A 22677-nucleotide genomic window follows, 5' to 3' on the forward strand; every position below is an offset into this window, starting at 1 on the left:
TTTACCAAAGTTAAAAAAAAAAAAAAAAGGATGTAAACCAAACAAGATACATTTGTGGGCCGGACCTGGCCGAAGGGCCACCCGTGTGCCCACTGGGGACTAGAAACTCATGAAGGTCTGTCGCATGGCTTGTGGGCTCGTTTGCCACTCACCCCTCACTGACCATGGCCGCACTGAGGTCCCAGATGTCCATGGCCAACTCCATCCACAAGCGTGCCTTCCCACTGTCAACATCTGTCACACAGCAGCAACGCCAGAAACAGCTCCAGGTACTGAGGTTTTACCATGTGACAGCTCACTTTTAACTGTGCCTTCCTGGGGATGCTTAGATTTCAGATGTCCCTGTTAGTCCCCTGGCTGCCCAAGCAAGATGGCCTCACAGTCCTGCAATTTACAGGGAAATGTCAGACGGATCAAACCCCCTTGGTCCGAGCACAGCAACTGGGCCATGGTGCTCTTTAACTGCCTGGAGAAAGGAACTGAAATAGCGCTGCCGTGCTTGGGGCACTTTGGGGTGCTGTGGTTATTTGGGAGGCAATTCACAGAGACAAGTTGCCTGAGGTGATATATGTCTAGAAGAGAAGAGCTCTCCACTTACTCTGGAAGCAAGGAGGCTGGCTTGAGACCTTCCCACCTGGCCAGAGCCTGCCACTCATTGGGAACCCAGCAAATGGAGAGTACAATGTGAGGCGTGATTCAGGGAAGGGCTGCAGACTCTGGCATCAGAGCTGGGAAGGATACTGGAAGACGTATGGGCACACCCATTTCACAGATGAGGAACTGAGGCATCAAAATCACCAGCATGTTAGAGGCAGAGTTGGGTCTCTGGGTGCCCTGACAGAGTCTTCTCCCCCAGACTAGGGGTGCTTGACCACTTGGGAGTCCCATTCTCATTTGAGAATCTGATGAAATCCATGGCCCTGCTGCCTAGGAAAGTGCTTATGTGCACACAATTTTTTGCAGAGGTTAGAACCTCCACCTTGGACCAAGCTTCTGCAGAAGATCTCTCCTATCTAGATGACTACTAAGATTTTTTACAAACCCTTGTCCTGCCATGTGCCCCACATCACTCATCCTGGGTGGAAACTATGTGGAACTGTCAATGCAATGAGTCCTTCCAGCAGAGTGTGCTCCTGAGTAACTGTGGGTGGTTAGCAAATTGAATGAGAAGAGATGGAATCACGTTTTACAAGCACAGCAAGGCCCTTGGCATGCGGGAAGCATCTCACAGTGTTCAGGGCACTTTCCAAATTATGAGCTCATTTGGTCATCAGAGCAAAACTGTCAAGTAGGCATTGGGACCCACAAACAGGTGAAAAAGAGTACATTCACAGAAAGTAAGTTGTGCAAAGTGACTCAGAGCCAGCCAGGTCCTGGGAACTCCATACCCAGGTTCCTGCCACCACCCCATGCCAATAAATGTGGGCTCTTACAATCAACGGCCATTTCTTTGGTCCCTCAGTTGGCATCATACAAAGTGGAAATGACCCCTGTGAATGAGTTGAGATAGGACAGTGGTCGTTAGGCTGTGACTCGGCTCTCTGAAAGGGACTGCAAATCGTGGGGCCTCCTCTGCTCGTTAGTCATCCGTTAAGAGCAATATACTTATTCTCCAGCTTGATGTTTCTGCCTCTGTGCTGTCTTCTTCCCTGCAACAACAAAAGCACAGAGATGAGTTCTGAATGGGAATATACCAACCAGCGTGGCTTCTACATGAGGCCGTCCATATGCACAGCCCTTAAGTCATTGGAGGCCCACTTTAAACTCTATATGTGGTGGCATATATCATGGGATATCGGTTATACAATTCATCAGCTGCTCTCCCTAGAAAAGAATATTAGCTTTGATTTCATAGATAATTCCCTCTTTATCTGGGGTGTTTATGAACCCTTGAAATAACATGGTAATTTTATGTGACTAAGTATCTGTGCACAATTGTGCACAGAGAGTTTCTAGCTTTCAGGAGCCTCTCAAAAGGACCAATGGCCAAAGGAAGGTTAAGAAGATTCATGTGGAACAATAAAAGAGCCCAAATGGCCAAAGCAATCCTAAGAAAAAAAAAATAAAGCCAGAGGCCTAACATTATCTGACTTCAAATTATACTACAAAGCTATAGTAACCCAAACAGCATGGTACTGACATAAAAATAGGTGCTCAGAACAACAACAGAATACAGAACCAAGAAATCAACGCACATACTTACAGTCAACTGATCTTTGACAAAGGCAACAAGAACATACATTGGAGAAAAGACAGCCTCTTCAATAAATGGTGCTGGGAAAACTGGACATCCATATGTAGAAGAATGAAACTAGGCCTGTACCTCTTGCCACCAAAATGAACTCAAAGTGGATTCAAGACTTAAATATAAGATCTGAAACTATGAAACTCCTAAAAGAAAACACAGGAAACACTTCAGGAAGTAGGGCTGGGCAAAGACTTTATGAGTATGACTCTAAAAGCACAGGCAACAAAAGGAAAAATAAACAAATGGGATTATATCAAACTAAAAAGTTTCTGCACAGCAAAAGAAACAATTAACAGAGCAAAAAGGCAAACTACAGGGTGGGAGAAAATATTTGCAAACTATGCACCCAACAAAGGATTAATATACAGAATATACAAGGAACTCAAAGAATTTAAAAGTAAAAAAAACAAATAACCAGGTTTTAAAATGGGCAAATGAGCTGAATAGGCATTTGTCAAAAGAAGACATACAAATGGCCAAAAGAAACATGAAAATGCTCATCATCACTCAGCATCAAGGAAATGTAAATCAAAATCACATTAAGATATGACCTCACCCCAGTTAGACTGGCTATTATCAAAAAGACAGAATTACAATGCTGGTGAGGATGCACAGAGAGGGGAACGCTCCTAGACTGTTGGTGAAACTGTAAATTAGTAGTGCAAGTATGTAAAATGGTATGGAGGTTCCTCAAACAACTACAGATAGAACTGCCATACAATCCAGCAATCCCACTGCTGGGTATATACCCAAAGGAGGGGAAACCATCATATCGAAGGGATACCTGCACTCCCATGTTTATCGCAGCTCTACTTACAGTAGCCAGGAGTTGGAACCAACCCAAACAGTCATTGTCAGATGACTGGATTAGGAAAATGTGGTTTATCTACACAATGGAATAGTACACAGCCATAAAAAAGAATGAAATACTGTCATTCACAGCAACATGGGTGAATTTAGAGAAGTTATGTTAAGTGAAATAAACCAGGCACAGAAAGAAACACTGCATGTCCTCACTAATAAGTGGCAACTAAAAAATAAACAAATACATTTAAAGAGAGAAAGATACAACAATCACAATAATACGTGAACTGTCAAAAGGACAAGAACAGAACTGAGGTTACCAGTGGTGGGGGCTGGGTAAGGGAGGAATTGGTAAAGGGCCACAAAAAACTATTACATCGTATAAGGCTGAATATGCTAATTATCCTGATTTGAGCATCACATACTACACACAGGTATCGATATTCAACTCTGTACCCTGCAGATATATACAATCAGCAATGTTTCAAAAATAAATAGATAGATAGATAGCTAATAAATAAATAAAAAGAAGGTTAAGATGAACTGATCTGAAGGAGGGAAACTGAAGTTCTCAGGGATGTCTTCATTCATCTTTTCAACAAAAAGTTACTGGGTACCTGCTATGTGTCAGGCTCAGTGCTAAGCAGCAGAGCTATGGTGCTTGCCCTTCTGTGTTTACAGCATGGTTGAGGAGACAGAGGGTAATGCAGGAATCACAAAACAAATGTACGTCCAGTCCAGCGTAACTGTGAAGGAGGAGATGCGTGCAGGGGGCCAGGAAGGAACAGTGGAGGCGGGGACAGCAGGAGGGTGTGTCAGGGGAGGAGCTTTCCACACCCCTGAGCAAGGCTCTGCAGGGAGAGAGAGGGAGCAGGAGAAGCCAGGGGTGCTGAGGCAGGAGATGAGGCTGGGAGAGTCAGCAGCATGACCTGTGCTGGCGTGGAGGGACGTTGCAGGGGGAGCGGGCGTGGGAATCCAGTGCAGTCCTGGGATGTGGTAAGGGCTCAATTAATGATTTTGAAAGGATGAAAGGAAAGAAGGAAATGAAGGGGGTGGTGAGAGTAAGACTGCTTGGAGACGGCGATATTTGAGCAGAGTCTGGGAGATGAACAGCTTTGTGGGCAGAGGAAACAGTTTGGGCAGAAGCCAAGAGGAGCGAGAGAATACAACCAGGAGGGGCTCACAAGGCGTGAGTGGCAGAGGGGGTCTGGAGAGCTTGGTTTGCCAAGGAGAGCCTTCCTGGATGCTGCCAGGTCAATAAGTGTATCTGGGCAATGTGACAGCTTACATGGGAACCCCAGAAAAATGAAAACCCCGTCAGAGAGCAGCATTGTTTTGCAGTTCCACAGTTGCCCGCATAGCTGATTTCACTAGGCCAGGCTTTGCTGTAATGCTGAGGGGCTCCAGAGCTGGACAATTGTGGCTGCATCAGTCCTAAAGATGTTGGTGAGGACGCCAACCACAGCATCACCCCGTATGCCCCAATCTTGGAGTAAAGTCAGATTTCACTGGCTTAGGTTGTTTGTGTACGTTTTTAGTCTGCTTTTCAAAATGTATTTTTATATATCTATCTGTACACTGCTTCACAAGCTTTTCTGGGACTGAATAAGCAAGACAAAAATAAACACAATGCAAAAGCTCAAAACTCACAGAACCATTGGTACCCAAACTTCACTATACATCAGAGTCGCTTGTAGAGCTTTATAAAAATTATATTCCTAGGCTCAATCCCAGATTTGTGGAATCAGTGTCCATGAGGTAGACCTCAGAAACCTGTGTGTTTCATGACTTCCATGCTCATGCATTAAGCTTGAGAATGCTTACACATTAAGCTCATGCATTATACACCTGGCATCTGGGTTCCACTGCATCAGATGATGCTCCAGTCTAAAGACAAAGCAGGTGGGTGATATCAAACATAAGAAATCACCATTCCTTGCCTACTTCATGCATGAGGGCATGAGGTTGATGCCCAAATCATTGTATTGATCTTGCATTCACTAAGAAATTAATGTAACAACTGTTCCAGAATTAATGAACACCATAAGATCACCTCCAAAACTCATCTGGGACACCACAGATGATAATTCCTGATAAAGTTACATTTAATAAATTGCCACAATTACAATGATGCATCCTGAGAGATGGTCAGCAAATGCAAAAAATAAAAGAAAATCACTTTGAGGGGATTACATGTAAAAGGGATTCTAGAAAGAACTTTAAAATAAGAATGCTCACAATATTCACATATATGTACTATAAGTGAAAAACAAAGTAACTGATATAAGAACTCTAAAGCAGTCAAACAGTAGACTAGACACAGATGAAGAGAAATTTTGTGAACTGAAAGATAGACCTGAGGAAATCACCCAGAATTGGGAGGAGGGGTTGCTCTAGATTGACTGGTTAGTAAAGGCCTTCCTGAGCAGCTGACATTTGAGTTGACACCCAAATGACAAGAAAGATCCAGCTACAGAAAGAAATGGCACCAAGGGTCCTCAGCATCAGGAGAAGTGCAAAGGCCCTAAGGTGGGAACCAGCTTGGCAGGAACAGGTTGGAATGTTTGAAGATGAGAAAGCAGTGGCTCCACTACATGAGAAGGTGCCGTGGAGGAGAGGAGAGCTCTGTGTGGAATCAGCAGGTGGATGTCAGCTCAGAAAGTGGTGGTGAACAGGAGGCATGTTTCAGCTGGGGGTAAAGAAGGTTTTTTAACAAGGAGAGCTGACCATTCACTCACTCATCTGCTGTTTGTCAACGACCTGCTATGTGCCAGACACTGTGTTCAAGGCTATGGGGAATATCGAGATGAATAAAACCCAAATACCTTTGTTCTCAAGGGCCTCATGGTTGAATGAGTAGAACAGACAGGAAAACAAAGTCAGAAAGAAAGAAATTCTGGCTTAACCGAAATAACCGTGGGTTGTGGAGAATCAGAGAAAGGAGTCACTAAGGGCGTCTGACTGAGATATCAGATGGGCTTGGAGCGGGCAGTGAGCTCACCACACTGAGAGGTGGGATATGACAGAGGAACCTGCATGTGCAGGAACATCTAACCGGTGGACTCTGTGATGTGACAATTCTGAAAATCCACGGCGGGCACTCAAATGCCCTGGGGAGATGGGGACAGCCAGGTTGCAGCTCTCTTCATAGTCCAACGTTGCAAGCAAATGTGTAAGCAGATGCTGGAGGAGATTCCAGGCAGGGAGACGACCACACAGCCAGGAGGGGGAAACCCTGGGGTATCAGAAAATGAGGACAAAAATGGGGACACTAGTCCATGCCCCACTTAGCTCCAGACCTTTGTGAAGACAAGAGCCCCTGGTTGAAAGAACGCAGGCTGATGGGAGACAGTGACACAGACTTGACTGCCCTCGACACTATTTGCTCAACCCCAGGGTTGTGCAGCCTTCAGTGGGGTGTAGAGAGGATGGGAAGGTCATACTCGGGGCCACTTTGTCACCGCGCCTTCTCTCACTCTGATCTGTAAATCAAAGCAGAGCCGACCTGACCTATCTCACAGATTACAAATGCCTGGAAAGTACAGAACCGGGTTACCTGCTCTTTCTCTCTCCTGCACTGCCATCCCCAGCCCAGCCCACCGGGACCCCTGAGACAGCTTCCTAACCAGGCTCCCTGCGTCAGGCTGGCCCCAGCCAACACATTCTCCATGCAGCAGCCTGAACTGCCACAGGAATGATTACGTCACCCCCTTGCTTCAACCTCTGCTCTTAGGGTGCATCCAAGCTCATTAGCAAGACTTACAGAATATCCCGCAATGTCCAGCCCTGCCCACCTCTCCTCACTCGTCTCTTGAAATCCAAACCTGCTACGTCACGCAGCAGCCCTGTGAACTCCCTGTAGACAGAGCACACCAGCATGGCCACCACAGCAGCATGAGGCACCCAGATGGGAATGGAGGCACGAGTGTTGATGGCAAGGGTGGACTCGCTGGGGGTGCGTTCTGAGCATTGCAGAGGGCTTGGGATCGGAGAGCAAAGCAAAGTGCGTGCTCCCCGGAGCTGGTGGCTCAGAGGACAGAGCAGCACCAGCCTCCAACGTGATCGGGACCATGAAGTGGGGAGCCTGGGGGGAGGAGCCAGGAAGGTCATGTGAGAGCACCAGGGAGCCCCTACTCTCAGAGACCCAACACGCGGGGGTCAGCCCCGTGCTCCAAGTAGGCAGACCGGCAAGGGCAAAACACGATGACCCAAGAGTTACAGGACAGCAACCCCGGGTCACACCCCCCATGTGCTGGCCCCACCTGAGCCTGTGACAGGTATTACCACACTGAGTGCTCATCGTTCCCTACCATGCCTGTTTATTGTTTTCCCCATGTACAGATGAGGACGTGGTGGCTTAGAGAGAAATTTCCCCAAGGTCCCATGACCTATAAGTGGGGGAGCTGGGACTGTAACCTGTCAGACTCCAGGACCTATGCTCTTAAGCAAGATGTGGAGAAACACGAGTGAAACGGCTCCAAGCAGATGAGAAACTGTGAACAGGACGGGCGCTGACCAAGGACAGATTAAACCTGGATCAACTTAATGGGATTCTTATTGAATGCAGCCTAGTTCCAGCATATTTTCTCAGGGAAGAGTCAGCATTTCTCACAGGTAAAGGGAATCAAATGTAAAATTCACGATTTTTTTTTCAAAGCCTTCAAAATTTAAGAATCTACTCAATCTGCTCCATCTGGTCACTAATTTTTATACTTTAAATGATGTCTGTGTTCATGATCCACGTTATGCTATAAACAGGTTTGGTGTGAATCGTGGTGTTTTAATTAGCACACTAGTTATTCTTAAGTTGACTCGAACACATCCTTGTATAATTAGCTGAGGAAACAGACTTCAGAAGAGACAGTGACCCCACAGTAATCACCCGTCTCCATCACGGCTGAGCTTAGAACAGCTCCCTGCCTCTCCAACCAATGCCCGCTCCACCTCACCTCCTGCCGCATCCATCAAGAAGCTTCTATGTGCTCAGCCCTGGGCAAGAAGCTCTTTTGTTTGGTGTTCAGGGGGAAATAAGATGAAATCCCTGCCCTCGAGCTTCTCATTTTTTTTTTTCTTGGTGCCTCCCTATTGAACTTGAAAGCATTACCATGTCCCCATTTCTCTAACAGATGCTTCCCAGTGCGGATGGGTTTTCCCCTCCTATGTCTTCTGAACAGGTGGGGTTTTCTGGCCCTCCTCAAAACCAGACCCTCCTTCAAGCATCTATGAAGGACATTGCTCAAACTTCCCGAGGGTACATCCTCTGATGGGGAGACCCCCACACCTGTGCCAGGGAAGCCTGTCCCACTGAGCAGCTCTAGCTATTGGGTAACTCACCCAGGAATGAAGTTAAAATGAGACTTGCTAGAATGTGTGTGTGAAGCCAGGGAAGGAATATTTCGTACGTCATTTAAACCCCAACATGGGGTCCACTTATGGAGAGGGGCCTCTCTTCGTACACAATAAGTCTGGTTCCAGGTGACTCCCTGACTGCCTTGGCTTCCTCGGAATGGGGAGAGAACATGCCCAAAGGCCCAGCTCCATCTGCTTCACCTGCCCAAGGGGTGTGGTCCACTGAGTCAGACACGAGGTGGAAAGAGGAAGAGGAAAATCACTGTTCCCCAGCCCCGGTGGGGCACAGAAAAGGAAAACCACAGAGGTGAGCTGGTGAGTGATTAACAGCAGGCTCTCAGGAAAAACAGACCTGACTGTTAGCACTGGCCAATTTCTGTGGTGTAAATACTCCCAGCATGGCTGATTTCAAGCCACTGACATGACACCACTGAAGAGCTGGTAAGAGATGCACACAATTGGCTCCCGTAAGCCAGAGGGAGCAGCTCCCACACTCATGTGTGTGTGTGTGTGTTTGGGGAGAGTATATGTAAGAGAATGAATGAATGAATAAATGAATGAGAGAAAGATACCAATTTTGCAACAGCTGGGATCAGAGTAAAAAGCATATATAGCAGCGTCTCCAAATTACTTTCAAGGAAATACATCTGTCCTTACAAAAGGCATGACGGCAGAGTGCAGCAGTGTTCTAAAACGTGCCCAGGATTTTGTTTTGATCAGGTAGGGTAATGTGACAGACATAGAGATGACTGCCTTTGAAAGAAGAGTTTATTACTCACAGTTCCCAGAGGAGGGGTTGCACCACACCACTCAGGGCTGCACAGGGAGGCACTGGGGCTGGTCAGGAGGCAGAGGGAGCTGACATGGTCAGAGCCTCTGCTGTGGTTCTGGAGGGAAGGAACAGGTGAGGCAGGACAGGCAAGCTTGAGCAAGCCTAGGATTGTACAGTTTGAAAAATTTTGCTGGCTCTGGGCTATAGGAGTGGTCCTTAGTCCTCTGTTACCTGGCCCTGGAATGACTTGTGGCAGAAGAAATATTGGCATGGTGTGTGACAGTAGATAAAGGAGGTGGTCATGGGCACAGGCTCTGGATCTTTAGGCTCGCATATCAAAGGTGTGCTCCTGGGGGAGTCATTTGCTATCTCTAGGAATTAGCTAGCCCTGGGAGTGGCCATCTCTCCCCAGGCAACAAGGCCCCAAGATGGCAAAGCACCATAAAATATAGAAAATAAAAAACATGATTAACATAACTAGCTCTAGAGCTTGCCATTTGTGTGACCTTGGGCAAGTCACTTAACCTCTTTCTTCCTCAGTTTCCCCATGTGTAAGACGAGGATGACAATACCCCCCTCAAAGGGCTAGTGTATAGAAGATGATACTCAGATGCCTTGATAAGCGACAGAGCTGGCATCTGAGCCTGGAAGTTAGTGGAGACTAACTTCAGATAGAGCTCCCCAGGACGAGGACAGATCCCTAGTGCCTCGCACATTCCTGGGTCACGGCAGCCAGACAATGACTATTCCTGGAATAAATTCTGAGTGATGGTGGTCGGGGTCAGCCTGCTAGTGTGCAGTGTGGGAAGAGCACATACTGTAAAACAGATGAACCGCTGTTCAGTTTCCACGAGCTTCCTGATCACATGGGCAACAGAAAATACAGAAAAAGGTGAAATGCTTTTTTCTCAAAATGCCCTAATCTGTGTTTCAATATCAAGATTCATTGGGGCCATTTTCACTTTCACTGCTCTTAACATTCCTGTGTCATTGATGAATTCCTTCAGGAGTTGGGGTCCCTCTGAATCTCATTACACTGGGATTCCTGGGCGTATTGATCCTATTTAAAAATAAGGCAATAAATCGTCCACAGATGTTACACCCAAACCCACAGGCTGCCGAGCGGGAGAGCACAGAAAGCAGGGCTTCCTCACCGCACTGTCTTTTTCTAATTCAACTCATCACAAGTTTGAATTTCTGAACCAACAATAGGTGTCAATGGCTTTAAAAATGTTTATTCTCTTTGAGACAGTAATTCCATTTCTGAGAATCAATCTCCAAGAAATAGCCTTCTATGAAGACAAAGATTTATACACAATGATAATCATCACATTATTTATTATAACAAAAGAAGCAGCCCAAATGCTTGGAGACAAAAAACTATGTTAGCATGGGGAAAATGCCTACGGGATGAGGTTCGGTGAAAAAGTAGTGCATAAAATTATATGTTGATTATGATCACGACTATTGTAAGAAACTTATGGATAGGGACAAAGAGGGACATGGGGCCAAAAGGTTAACAGTAATTTTGTTTTTATGGGCTTTAATGTTTTCTTCTTAACTGCTTTTATCTATTTTCTATTTTTTCTGTCATAAGCACACATCACTTAAAATTAATTTTCATATTTTGGATTTTTTGGTACCTACACAAGCATACCACAGCCTCTCTTACAAAGCCAGCAGATCTATCTGCAGGAACATTTGTTAGAAATACTTAGAGAATCTAACGTCCTGTCTGTAGTGTTAAAGTAATTTGCGCTCGATCCCACTTGGACATAACCTTGAGCTTGTTTTACATGGCTGACTCAGTAACTTAATGTCACCTGGAATTTGCTTATGCACACAGAAATGCAAATAAAAGCCACTTCCATCAAGTCAAAACGGGATGTAGGTGCCATCGCACAGTCTATTTCCATGAGCATAAATTCTCCTACAGTTTGCATGAATTTTAGTTCAGTTTCAGTTGTCTTTCAGGTTGCTTCCTTGATCCAACAAGCAGCTCAGAAAGGAGCTACACTAAACTCTACACCTGAAATATTATCTTCAATCCACAGGGTGGGCACTGCAAGCACCTTGCCCCTACTTCCAGTCCAACTCTCCCCCAAACCCCTTCCTGGTAATAGCCAGAGTGATCTTTCTAGAATGTGAATCTAGCCCTGAAGTACTTCCTTCTCCCTGGCTCAGGACTTACCTGGCTCAAGAACCTTCAGTGGCTCCCCATCACCACAGCAGGCCCTCTTTCATCTTGCCCATTGACATCATTTCTTCTCACCCCACCCAGGCTCTAAGGCCCGTCATATCCAGTTGCTACCATTCCCAGACACAGGTCATTCCTTACACCATTACGTGTATTCATGCTACTAGAGAAAGACGCAATTTGTTGCCCAATCCACAGCTACTCACAATCATTTCCTCCCTTGTCACCTCCCAGTCTAGTAGGAACGGCATGGGACACATTCATGGGCAGATCAGGCCAGTAGCTTCAAGTAAAACTATGCTGAAGGTGTCTAGAAAAGATTTACCTTCTCCTTTCCTCTGGGACACAGATGTGAAGGCTGAGCTGCAGCAGCCACCTTGTGACCATGAGGCAGAAACACCAGCAAGCTGAAGGCAGTGGATCTGAAGGATGGAAGGCAGCTGGGTGGTTGATGGCCTCACTGAGCTGCTGCCAGACCAGCCTGAGGCCATGCACCCCAGCCTCCTCAGTGAATGAGGTAATAAACACGAGCTGGTTTTAGTCTCTGGTATTCTATTCCTTGCAGCTAAATGTCTCCTGCCTGACTCTTTCCTCACATGACTGGTGAGTTCAGTGCCTGGAACATTCTAAAAGCTCAATCTGTATTAATTCCCTTTCCTCTTCTTCCTGAGTGTTCCTTTTAAGCCACACTTACCATTGGGAATACACATACCTAGAACCCTGTATTTTACTAAGATATACCAGTAATACTGGTATACTGGGTATTTGTACACACCATATGGCTGCCTGTGAAAGAGACCAAATTGAAGTCGCCTAGGCAAAAATGGGACTTTACGGCAAGGCTGCCTCCCATAACTGAAAGGAGGGGTGAGCAGCCATCCCAGGGGCAGAACTGGGCTCCACACAGCTGTGACCGTGACCCAAGCACCGCCAAGAAGCTCTTGCCATCTTTCCTGCTTCCTGTTGGCTGCGACCTTCTTCTTTCTTACTCTGCACTGGCTTCCTTCACTGTGACAGAGAACAGACACGCTGGCAGAAACTGAAGTTATCTGGGGTCCCACGCAGTGAAAATCACAGTTCAGAGCGAGAGATCCTAGAATTGCAGTTTTGGCCTGGCGTGGGTCAGGCTGATGACCAATCAACTCTGATGGGGACTGGGCTGAGCCTGTGGGTTCCACCCACTGCAGAGAAGCAGGCAGAGCCAGGACCTGCCCCAGAGCTCATACCCCAGGTGCTGTGCTGTCCTCCCTCCCGCCAGGCCCTGCCCACCCTCCCCAGTGCCCAGAGCAGAGCCAGGTTGCCTCCAGGGCAGCATGACTCACCCCGGGGCACAGCCATTACTCTGCAAGTTCAGAACAGCTGACTGTCTTGGTTTGGTTCCCCCAAAAGCAGAACCTGAGACCAGTAAGCAGGTGCAGGTGAGGGAGCAGGGAGCTGGAGTGAGGGAGCAGGGAAGTGAGACAGGGAAGGTGGAGAAGCCCATGTGCAGGGAGGTACTGAGGTCGCTCCTGCAGGCGATGGGTCATGACCCCAAGCACACTTCCGAGAAGTGCCCAGAAGGCCTTGCAGACTTTCTGCTTCAAGGACAGGGGCCGTGCTTGAGGTGGACACAAGGAGAGTGCTGAGAACAGGCTGAGGCAGAGGCAGGGGTGTGGCATCCAGCCTCAAAGGCATCAGCTACACACTCCAAGAAGTCTGTAATCAATGCCAGGGCTGCCTTCTCTCAGAATATGGAAGGGCCCCTAGTTCGATACAAAATTAGCCAGACCTAAGTAAAGATTTGGCTAAACAGGATTTCCAGACCACCTACACTGTGCCTACTCTATCAGATGCCCCCACATTTTTCTGATGTAATTCTCTGATCCTATGATTACTGTATCTCGATCCCTGTGCTATGGATGAGGAAACTGAGGCTCAGAGACATCGAGTAACTTGCCCAAAGTCACCCAGCTGGGAAGTGGCAGAACCTGCATTAGAATCCAGATCTGCCTTATTCCACGGCCCGGGCTACTCAAAGAGCATCACGCCATCCCCAGAGATTTTCAGCCAGACGGGAAAGCTGAGCAAGAGCCAGTCCCTAAGCTTCTGTGAGGATGTCCCCTCCGCGCAGCCCTGCTCAGCCAGCCCGAGGCTGCAGAAGGCGAGACATTTTTATTATTTAAAATGAAACGTGTTTGTGAAACATAACACGCAGGAAGGTATAAATGAAAAATACGTGCTCCATCAAGAAAGAATAACAACCTTGCGCCATAACGCAGGAGAGTCTGAGGGTTTCAGTTCCTGCATTTCCACTGAACGCCAGAGAGCATTTCATCCCCCAGTCCTGAAAACACATACCCACCGCAGAAGGCCTTTAATTATGGAGCACTCCAGCATTTCAGCTGCGCCCACCCCAGGTCTCGATTTGCTCAGGTCGTCAGGTGTCATCTTGCCTCCGACTTCCATAAATCGTCGCAGGCCAAGCAGAGGCCTCGGCGAGAGGCGGCGGCTTGATCAGCACCGAGTGCAATGAGATGCAGCCAGTCGTTCATCAGGGAGCCTGGGGACTGGACCGATGCAAAGGATGACTAAGAAAAATGATTCTAGGCCCCAGGCGCGAGGCGTGTAACAAAAGGGCAGCATTCAAAAAAGAAACCGCACTGTCATGTCTGCTGTAGTGAAACTGCAAGGAGACACCTGCAGACACAGGAGACCCCAAAATCCCGACCGCAAGAGACAAAGGGGAGAGGTCCCCTGGCACGACCACCTCCAGGGCAGCAGGCATGCGGAGCATCAGTCATCATCCAGCAGAAAGACTGACTGTCAGAATCCAGCAGCTCGGCCCTCGCCTCCCATTTCACAGGTGGGGAAACGGAGGCGCACGTGCCCAGCGCCTTGCCCCAGGGGGCACATCTAGAAAGTATTGCTGCTGGAATCAAATCTGGCAGTTTCACTCGTAAGCCACATTCCTAACTGGCTTACACAGCCACCTTTGAAAATAAAAATAAAAACAATCCAATCTCTTCCACATGTAATTATTGGCAAGTGGTTTAAGCAGGTCCCGTTCATCAGCCATGAGCTAATCTCCTGATCCAGGTCCGTCCCCAGTGGCCTGGTGCCACAGACAGCGGTGGAGTTCAGGGATGCACCAGGTCTGGATGCACCTTGTGACTTCAGAAAGAAGCTTTAGGGGAAGGAGAGAGCAAGGCACATCTTAGCGTCCTAGCCAGTGCTTGTAAATGGACTTTTCACTGCTTCCACAATCCAGAGGCACATCGAGGAAACTGACAGCCTCTCTGGCCCTTCTGCATTTAATTACATCTTCTTTGCAAGTAGCACCAAGAGCTCCCAATCGGCTGGGTGAGCCCCTACCTCAGAGGTCACCGGGCCAGTGCTTCTTAACCTCAGCTGCATGTCAAAATTGCCAGAGGTGCCTTCAAATTGCCAATACCTGGACCACTCTAGGCCACACGAATGGAGTTTCCAGACACGGGACCCAGTCATCACTGTCTTTAAACGCTTCCCCAGGGGCTCTAATGTGCAGCCAGGGCTGAGAATCACTGGTCTAGACCACGTTCCTCTCTACACTGATGGGGAAGCTGAGACCCGGAGATGCGAGGGGCTTGCTCAAGGCTTGGCACTTCTCAAAGAGAATTTGCTGATACGGCTCCTGGTAGGGACAGGTATGCCTCCCTCTTTCCCAGATGAAGATATTGCTAGTGGCAGGGCAGGTGTGAACATCAGACCTCAGGACTCTTTCCTCATTCAGGGTCCCTAGACTGTGCCATTTTCGAAGTTGGATGTGCTGCCACCATCTCAAGGGCCTGTTTCCAGTTCAGAGGAAACCCCAGGCCTGAGAGTTGGCAATGCCCATGCCCAGTTTCCATGGGTACCACATCTCAGGAAGGTTCCGGAAGTCTGGATGGACTAACTTGGGGCATGTGTGTATCACTTTCCAGGAGATGCATCAAATCTTCTACTCACTCCTCATAGGCAGTGGACTGAGGCAGGTGCAGGTTCAGGTGGGGGACACACACCTTCTTAAAGCGGACTTATCTGCCTTGGTGGTTTAAGCCACCTTAAGCAGGAGGCAGCCCCTGCTGGAGGCCGGGTTGAGCACATCTCCCAGGAAGGCTTCCCTGAGCACCCAGCAATAGAAGCCTGGGTGGCGAGGACAGCTGCTCTGTGTCCAGAGCCTCCTTTCTAACACAGCCACCCTGACCCGATGGGATCATGTCATGTCACTGGCCCCGGTCAGCACACTCCACGCTGGATAGAGTACCCTTGTGGAGTTCGTCACTGTGAGCAGGAAGGGGACACAGCTGGGCGCCCAGTGGACTCTGGAAGGACCACACCAGATGAAACTACCGCTGAAGGGAGGTAGGTAGAGAAGGAAATGTTGTCTCACTGAGTGTCAGCAAAGCACACGACGGAAGATGCTTCACCTGAATCAACTCTGAAGTAGGGATTTCTTAAGGTCTATTCATTATTATTTATTGCAAAGCAATTAGGAGCTCAGGCTCTGGAGCCAGACTGCCAGGTTCAAATCCCACCTCTGCCACTCATGGGCTGTGTGATCTTGGGCAAGTTAATTAACCTCTCTGTTTTCACATTTGTGAAGAGGGTATGATAATATCTACTTCACAGAGTTGGTTGTGATGATTGAGTTGACGTGTGCAAAGCGCTCATAACAGGGCCCAGGACGTCACAAGCACTTACTACATGTTAGTCATGAATATTATTTCAGCTTGGGTGATGAGGGAGAGCATAAATGCTGCAATTAGTTTTCAATGATAGTAGAGCAAAAGTAAGCAACTTTGTACTTAACAACCACAGGCTGCAAAGACGTGTTGTTAGCTCCACAGGTGACTAATGTTGGTCCCACTGGACAGGGCAGGACAGCTGAGCCCACAGGAAGCCTCAACCTGTAAGTCAAGAGGGGCTGGGATGATAGAGCTCTGGCCACAAGGCAGGACTTTTGGTGGGATGTGTCCTGCTTATGTGCGTGACCTGAGACCTTGAGACAAGAGCAAGCAGCTGGGGTGGAGTCTGGGAAGAGCCAGGCCACAGCTCAGGAGCAGTTCCAACTCCCATCCACTGCCAGGCCCTCCCGCCCTGAGGGAGGATGCGGGAGATCAGAAATGTCCCCATGGGGACATTTAGGTTGCCTGCTACAGTGTAGGTGATGTGTTCTCCCTCCCAGTCTCCCCAACAGACTCTTCGGTCAATTTTGCATTGGTCAGTTCTGCTGTAGGAGTGGATTTTTCAGGAGCTCAAAGAGAAGCCAAGAGCTGCATCCGGTTGGTGGTGGGTTAGGGAAGGAGCTTAGGCCCTGAGACAAGTGACATCCAGGCTATATACATGCATGCATGTCTGTGTGTGTAGATGACAGCACGTGTCGCTACATGCACATATGGGAAAAGGATGAATGCCATAGACAGTGCAGATAAAGTGACAGAATGCAGTTTGCTTCCAGCTGATGGACCTGCTAGCACCAAAGGGTAGGAGGGTTTGGGTATGGGGGAAGCAGCGAGAGAGGCATGGGGTGGGGAAATGCAGAATGGGTTTCAGGAAGAGCCACTGGGGTGGGTACACTGGCACGTAGAGCTGGGGGTGCAGGGGGGACAGGAGGGGGTGGCCTGGGCTTTGATGCTGAGTGAAGGAGTTTGGACGCTGTCCTGCAGATGACAATGGGGCAGACACAAGAAGTGTTTTTGTACACAGGAGTGATATAAAAAGTGCTGCCCTTCTAAAGAAAGACCAGCCTGGGAGGTAAGGAAATGGGGACAGGTGAGCTGCCACAAGGTGCAGCCAGACAATAGTCAGCAGGCGGCAGAGAAGGCTCAGCTCCTCCAGCAGACACCAAAGGCAACCAAGCATCTCTTGGATCCCACCAGAAAAGTCCCCGCAGGAACCAAATAATTCAGATCACTCCACACTCAGCATGCTGGTTTCTGGCCAAAGCAGGAAAATGACAGGAACCCACAGAAAATAGGCTTGAAAGATCTCAGGTGGCTGCCACAGCTCAGACTCCAGCACGGCTGGATGACAAGCCTACAGGGCAGGGGCAGTCCAGGCCCAGAGCAGGGGGAGCTTCTGGAGCAGCTGGGCCTGACAGCATGCAGAGGACAGCAAGGACCGAGCGGTCCACTCCCACCGCCTCAGACCCCCAGCTGTGTCTTTCAGGAAAACTGTCTGAAAAGATGTGACTCTCAACTCCCTGTTTCCTACAAAACCCCAAATAAATGCCTGGTCCTTCACTGCTTAAAGCCAGCCTTGGTTACGCTAACCCGACCCCGCTCTCATTGACGAGCACCGTCTAGGTGCCAGGCCCTGCATCAGGTGTTGGGGATACGCAGGGAAACGAGACGCAGTCCCTGGCCTCAGGGAGCTTGTGGTTTGTGGGCTGGGGATGGAAGAAACCCACAAAAAGGGGCTGGGACGGCACATGACAGTGACTCCATACAGGAGGATATGGGGGCTGTTTCTTACTTACAAATTGCTTGCCTAACATCTCCCCCATGGACAACAGGTGCTCTGAGGGTGGGACAGGGCTGTCCGTCTTGCCCCTCCTGCCCAGCGTCCACAGTGGGGCCTGGCACCAAGTGTCCTCTCATTGCAAGCTCTCTGAACAAGCAGATGACATTCAACGCGTCTAAGGTGGGGAAGGACCCAGGAGATTTCTGGACCCCAGCCCCTCAACCCAAGTGACACATTACTCATGGCCCCCCCGTGGGTCACATTTTCTCACTTGGTTTCTAGGAGCCCCTTGGAAAGCAGGAGCATAGACCTTCCTCTCACACCATGTCTCTCTCCTGGCTGCCCTCAATTCCAATTAGTAATAATCGTTATGAACACTTTTATAGCACTTCAGCATTTACAAACCACTTTTCCCACATTATCTCCCTGGGATGTCACACAACTCTGTAAAGAGGGACGTACGATCAACTTTACTGTGGGTAGATGCGATTTTCCCTGTTAAAGGAGGGAAAGGGACCTGACGTTTATGCGTGTCCCCATGTGCTGCCGGTCTTACACATGCTGTTATTATTTTTAATTTTGCACCCGTAATTTATGTAATTATCTCGGCAACCATGCAAGGGAACTATTCTAATTCCCGTCTTCCAGACAAGAAACTGATACTGAGGGAGGTTTAGCACGTGGCCCAGGGATCACAGCTAGTGAGTGGCAGAGTCGGGATTTGAATCTGGCTCTGTCTGACTCCAAGTCCAGTGACAATAACAACAACAATAACGATGGTGACAGCAGTTAGTGTAGGCTTATTGAGTGCTAGCTCTGGGCCATGCACGGAGCCTGGCACTTACGTGTTTTATTAACTTTATTAATTGCTAACAAGGGGAAGGGGACCTGGGGGGTAGGACACACTATCAGACTCATGGGGAGGGGTGAGGGTCAGTGCCAGCAGAGGTATGTGGAGGGCACTAACATTAATACAGCAAATGTATTTCACAGGGTCTAGCTTCCAAGGCCCTGTAGTTTCAGGTATAGACTAACTTTTTAAAATTACACATAGAAATGTTAAGCTTGCAAAAGACAGGAAACTCTCCCTGGGCTAAAGTCTCTGTTGTAGATAAAGAATTGTAACACAGCAAAATTGCTGGCTCAAGGACAGATGTCCTCGGTGTGGCTAAACATAATGATTGTTGCCATGACAATTATCTTACTGTTGTTTTGTAACCACCTATGTTTCTTTTCTGTAACTTTCTGGCCTGGAGAATAAATACCGAGACAGAACCCCAGTCTGGTGTTAATTTCCCAAGGAAGAATGCCTCTCTCTTGAGGGTTCCTGGAAAACTAACCCCTTCTGGGCTTCTCACTGCTCAGAAGAAATGGGCTTTGAGTGGTCCTTTGCATCTCCATCACCCCTGGGGGAGAGGTGACAGAGGTGGAAGCAGGTGGAGAGAATGTTGTGGAGAAACGTGCTGGGCAGAAGGGAGATAGAGCCAACAGGGCTGGGGCAGGGGCCAGAGCAGGGCTGGGCAGAGGGAGGACTCGAGAGTGGTGGCAGGCTCAGAATTTGTGATCAGATAGCAGGGAGTGCTGGAGACTACGGGGTTGGTCCTAAGACTCCCCCATTTTCCTCCCCATGGATCTAACCTGTAGACTTGGGCCATACACATGGAGAGCCGATAGTCAAATGAAACCAAAGTTATCAGTTTCTGATAAACTGCAAGAGGCAATGATTCAGGCCTGAGGCCAAAAGTGGGGACTCCTTGACCCTCCCCAAATATAGAGCTGGAGACCTGCCTTGGGGAGAGCTGGGATGGGGGACTGCATTCCCAGCCTGCCCCACAGTCCCCCACGGCCAGAAGGACAGAGAACAGGAAGAGCCCACGTGTCCACCTCACAGAAGCCACAGGCACAGCGAGGGCAGAAACCTGAGCTCCTGCCCTGCTCAGGCAAGAGTCCCTGCAGAGCCAGAGAGCAGCCTCTGCAGGATCATCACTGCCGAGGAGCTGGGACTGGCCTGGAGCTTCTCCCATCAGAGTGGCCGGCCGCCTCCCCCAGGGAAGAAGCCAGGCACCTGGGTCACAAGCTCTGCATCAGTGTGGGGATGGGAGGTGGGGAGGGTTATGCACTTGCCCAACAAAAGGCAGTTTCATAGATGACATGCCAAGCCCACTTTCAGATCTGGGTGAGTCGCAGCTGCCCATGGGGCATCCACATGAGAAGACAAGGAAAGTGCATTGGGAAACAGGAAGGTGCAGGGCTGGAGCTCAGCAGACAGATCTGGAGGGAGCCAGATGTGGCCAAGGATGAGCCTGGGGAAACGGGCACACAGGAGGCAGACAGAGAGGCTGGTGAAGAAGCTTGCGACTCCACGGGCAGGAAGAAAAGCATGACAAGGTGGTCCTGGGGCCCAGGGGAGCAGCATTCTTAGCAGGGCACAAGAGAAGGCAAGGGGGTGGGAGGCAGAGTTTGGGGCCCAGAGGAGAGCCACTTCTTCTGTGGCTGCAAGGACGTGAGGCAAGGGGATGAGTAAATTGGGGAAGGGGTGTTGTTGATGGACCTCCAAGCCCCAGGATCCGCAGGCAGAGGGGACTTGGGGAGCCTGGAGCCTGCGTGGGAAGTGGTGATCATTTGTCCTGCGTCCCGAGAACTAGAATACAAACTTGATCCAAGGCCACAGCCATGGCTGATGGTCACCCTGAGGGGAGGGTGGGACCCGTGGAGGACGTTCCAGCAGGAGCAGCCAGCTTGGAAACGCTGAAAGAAAGATGGCTACATAGAACAGACGGATCCCTGTCCTGTTATGACATCATAGAACTGGGTTTCTATGACAACCTGCCTGTCCCACAGCACTTAGCTTCAGCAAAGCACTTCCTAAGCATGGGCCGTCAGTCCCAGGGTCAGCGAAGTGTGGTCCTGGCCCTAGGGGCCCACAGTCTGCTAGGGGAGACAGACCTACACCGGGGTTTGGGGGTGAGGACAGGAGTTGGGGAAACAGGGAAACAGGCTCAGGAATCATCCTGGGGAGCAGGGATGAGCTGGAACTAGCGAGGTGAAAGAAGCTGGGAAGGAGGCCTTGGGGGCTGGGGATGGCTGGGAAGGATGCGGCCCTGGGGAAAGTCCTCAGCTCTACAAAGAGAGACTTGAGACCTTACAGGGAAGGTTGCAACTGTGTGTAAGGGGGTACCTGGGACAGCTGCAGCTGGGCCCACACGCTCTGGAGAAGGCAGGGCCACCCATGGGTTGATGGTGATGAAGGCTGGGAGGGGTGGCTCCAGGCGGCTTCTCCTACTGTATGTGTTTTTGTGCAAGGTCTACATTTTTATAAAGAGCACATATTAATTTGGTAACTTAAATAGTCATAATAGCCATAAAAAAGAAGAAACAACCCAAATGTTCATCAACCGATAAAGGGTAACCAAAACATATGACCCAGAAATTTCACTCCTAGGTATGTACCCAAGAGAACTGCAAACATATGTCCAGGCAAACACTTGTACATGACTGTTCATAGTGGCATTATTCATAACAGCCAAAAAGTGGAAACAACCCAAATGTCCATCAGCTGATGAAAGGATAAATAAAGTGTGGTCTGTGCATGCGGAGGAATATTATTCACCCCCCAAAAAGGAACAATGCACTGTTCCCTGCCACAATATGGACGAACCTTGAAAACATTATGGTAGGTGAAAGCAGCCAGACACACCAGCCACATGCTGCCTGGTTCTACCTGCATGAAGTGGCCAGAAGAGGAAATCCACGCAGACAGAGAGGAGATTCGTGGCTGCCCCAGAGTGCGGAGGGGCGTGGGAAGTGACTGCTTAATGGGTGCAGAGTTTCTTTTCAGGAAGATGAAATGTTCTGAAATGAGCGGTACACTGAGTACACTGTGAATGTACTAAAAACCCCTGAATTGTACACTTTAAAATGATTAAAATGGTGGATTTTATGCTGTGTGAATTTTTCCTGCAGAGCATTTATACCCTTTGGCCTGTAGACCATGTTTCTGAGCCAGATGAAGAGCTAAATAAACTTTCCGAAATAAACCAGTTTATAACTACAAAAAGCACCCCCTTCCCCCGCTCTTCCCTCCCCCCGTGGCCACTCGTTCTCGCAACTGTTTCCTGCACAGCCGGGAAGCCTGGTCTCTGGCCTTGGAGAGAACCGAAGTGCCTCTGTCGCTCATTCATATACATTCACACCCCCCTTGTTCATTCAGTAAATATTTTATGAGAGTTTCTAGTGAAACGCATGGAGGCTCCTGCTCTTGGGATCTCCACTGTGGAAGGGAGAGGCAGACAGTGAGCAGGTGCATGTTAGATGGTGGTGAGCGTGTGAGGAACAGTGAGGCGGGATGGGGGAGAGAATGGTTGCTGACGCGATCTCCCTGAAGCCAGTGCGCATGGAGCCAAAGGACTGGTCATTGGAGGGTGACTGTGTGATCAGGTGCTTGAAAACAGGTCTCATGGCAACAGATCTGATGGCTGTGTGTGTCCAGGGCCGCTATGGGGACCCCCATGAACTTGCCCCTCCTCCAGCCCATCACTGGCCGCTGACCACTCCCTGCTCTGACCACGCTCAAGTCCTCCCAGTCTTTCTAGCATCCAGCACTTGTCCATTTCATTCCCTCTGCCTGGAACTTTCTCTCTTGCTTTCTGTCCCCGCCCTTTGCTCAATAACTCCTACCCAGTCTTCACGTGTCAGCTTAGATGTGGCTTCCTCCAGGAAACCCTCCTCAACGGCACTGCCAATCCCCTCCCCAACACCTGCCGGGGCCACGTGCCTCCCCTGGGCTCCCAGAACCACCCCCCAACCCCTGTGCACCCAACATTGATCACACCACATTGCCACTGTCCA

The 22677-nt window shown here is 49.2% G+C and overlaps 1 protein-coding gene across 2 annotated transcripts in view; it reads right to left on the minus strand.

Annotated features, from left to right (window-relative positions):
• Window positions 1-1580: 1580 nt before the first annotated feature.
• The window catches only part of LOC103585389 (chromosome unknown open reading frame, human C4orf50), a 79141-nt gene continuing 58044 nt past the window's right edge, over window positions 1581-22677 (minus strand). For both annotated transcript variants that reach the window (XM_008566324.1, XM_008566325.1), the window contains exon 8: window positions 1581-1649. The gene's annotated coding sequence lies outside the window, so the exon portion shown is untranslated. The remainder of the gene's footprint in view (window positions 1650-22677) is intronic.

This window comes from Galeopterus variegatus, unplaced genomic scaffold, assembly GCF_000696425.1.
Source record: "Galeopterus variegatus unplaced genomic scaffold, G_variegatus-3.0.2 Scaffold234, whole genome shotgun sequence".
Lineage (NCBI taxonomy): Eukaryota > Metazoa > Chordata > Mammalia > Dermoptera > Cynocephalidae > Galeopterus > Galeopterus variegatus.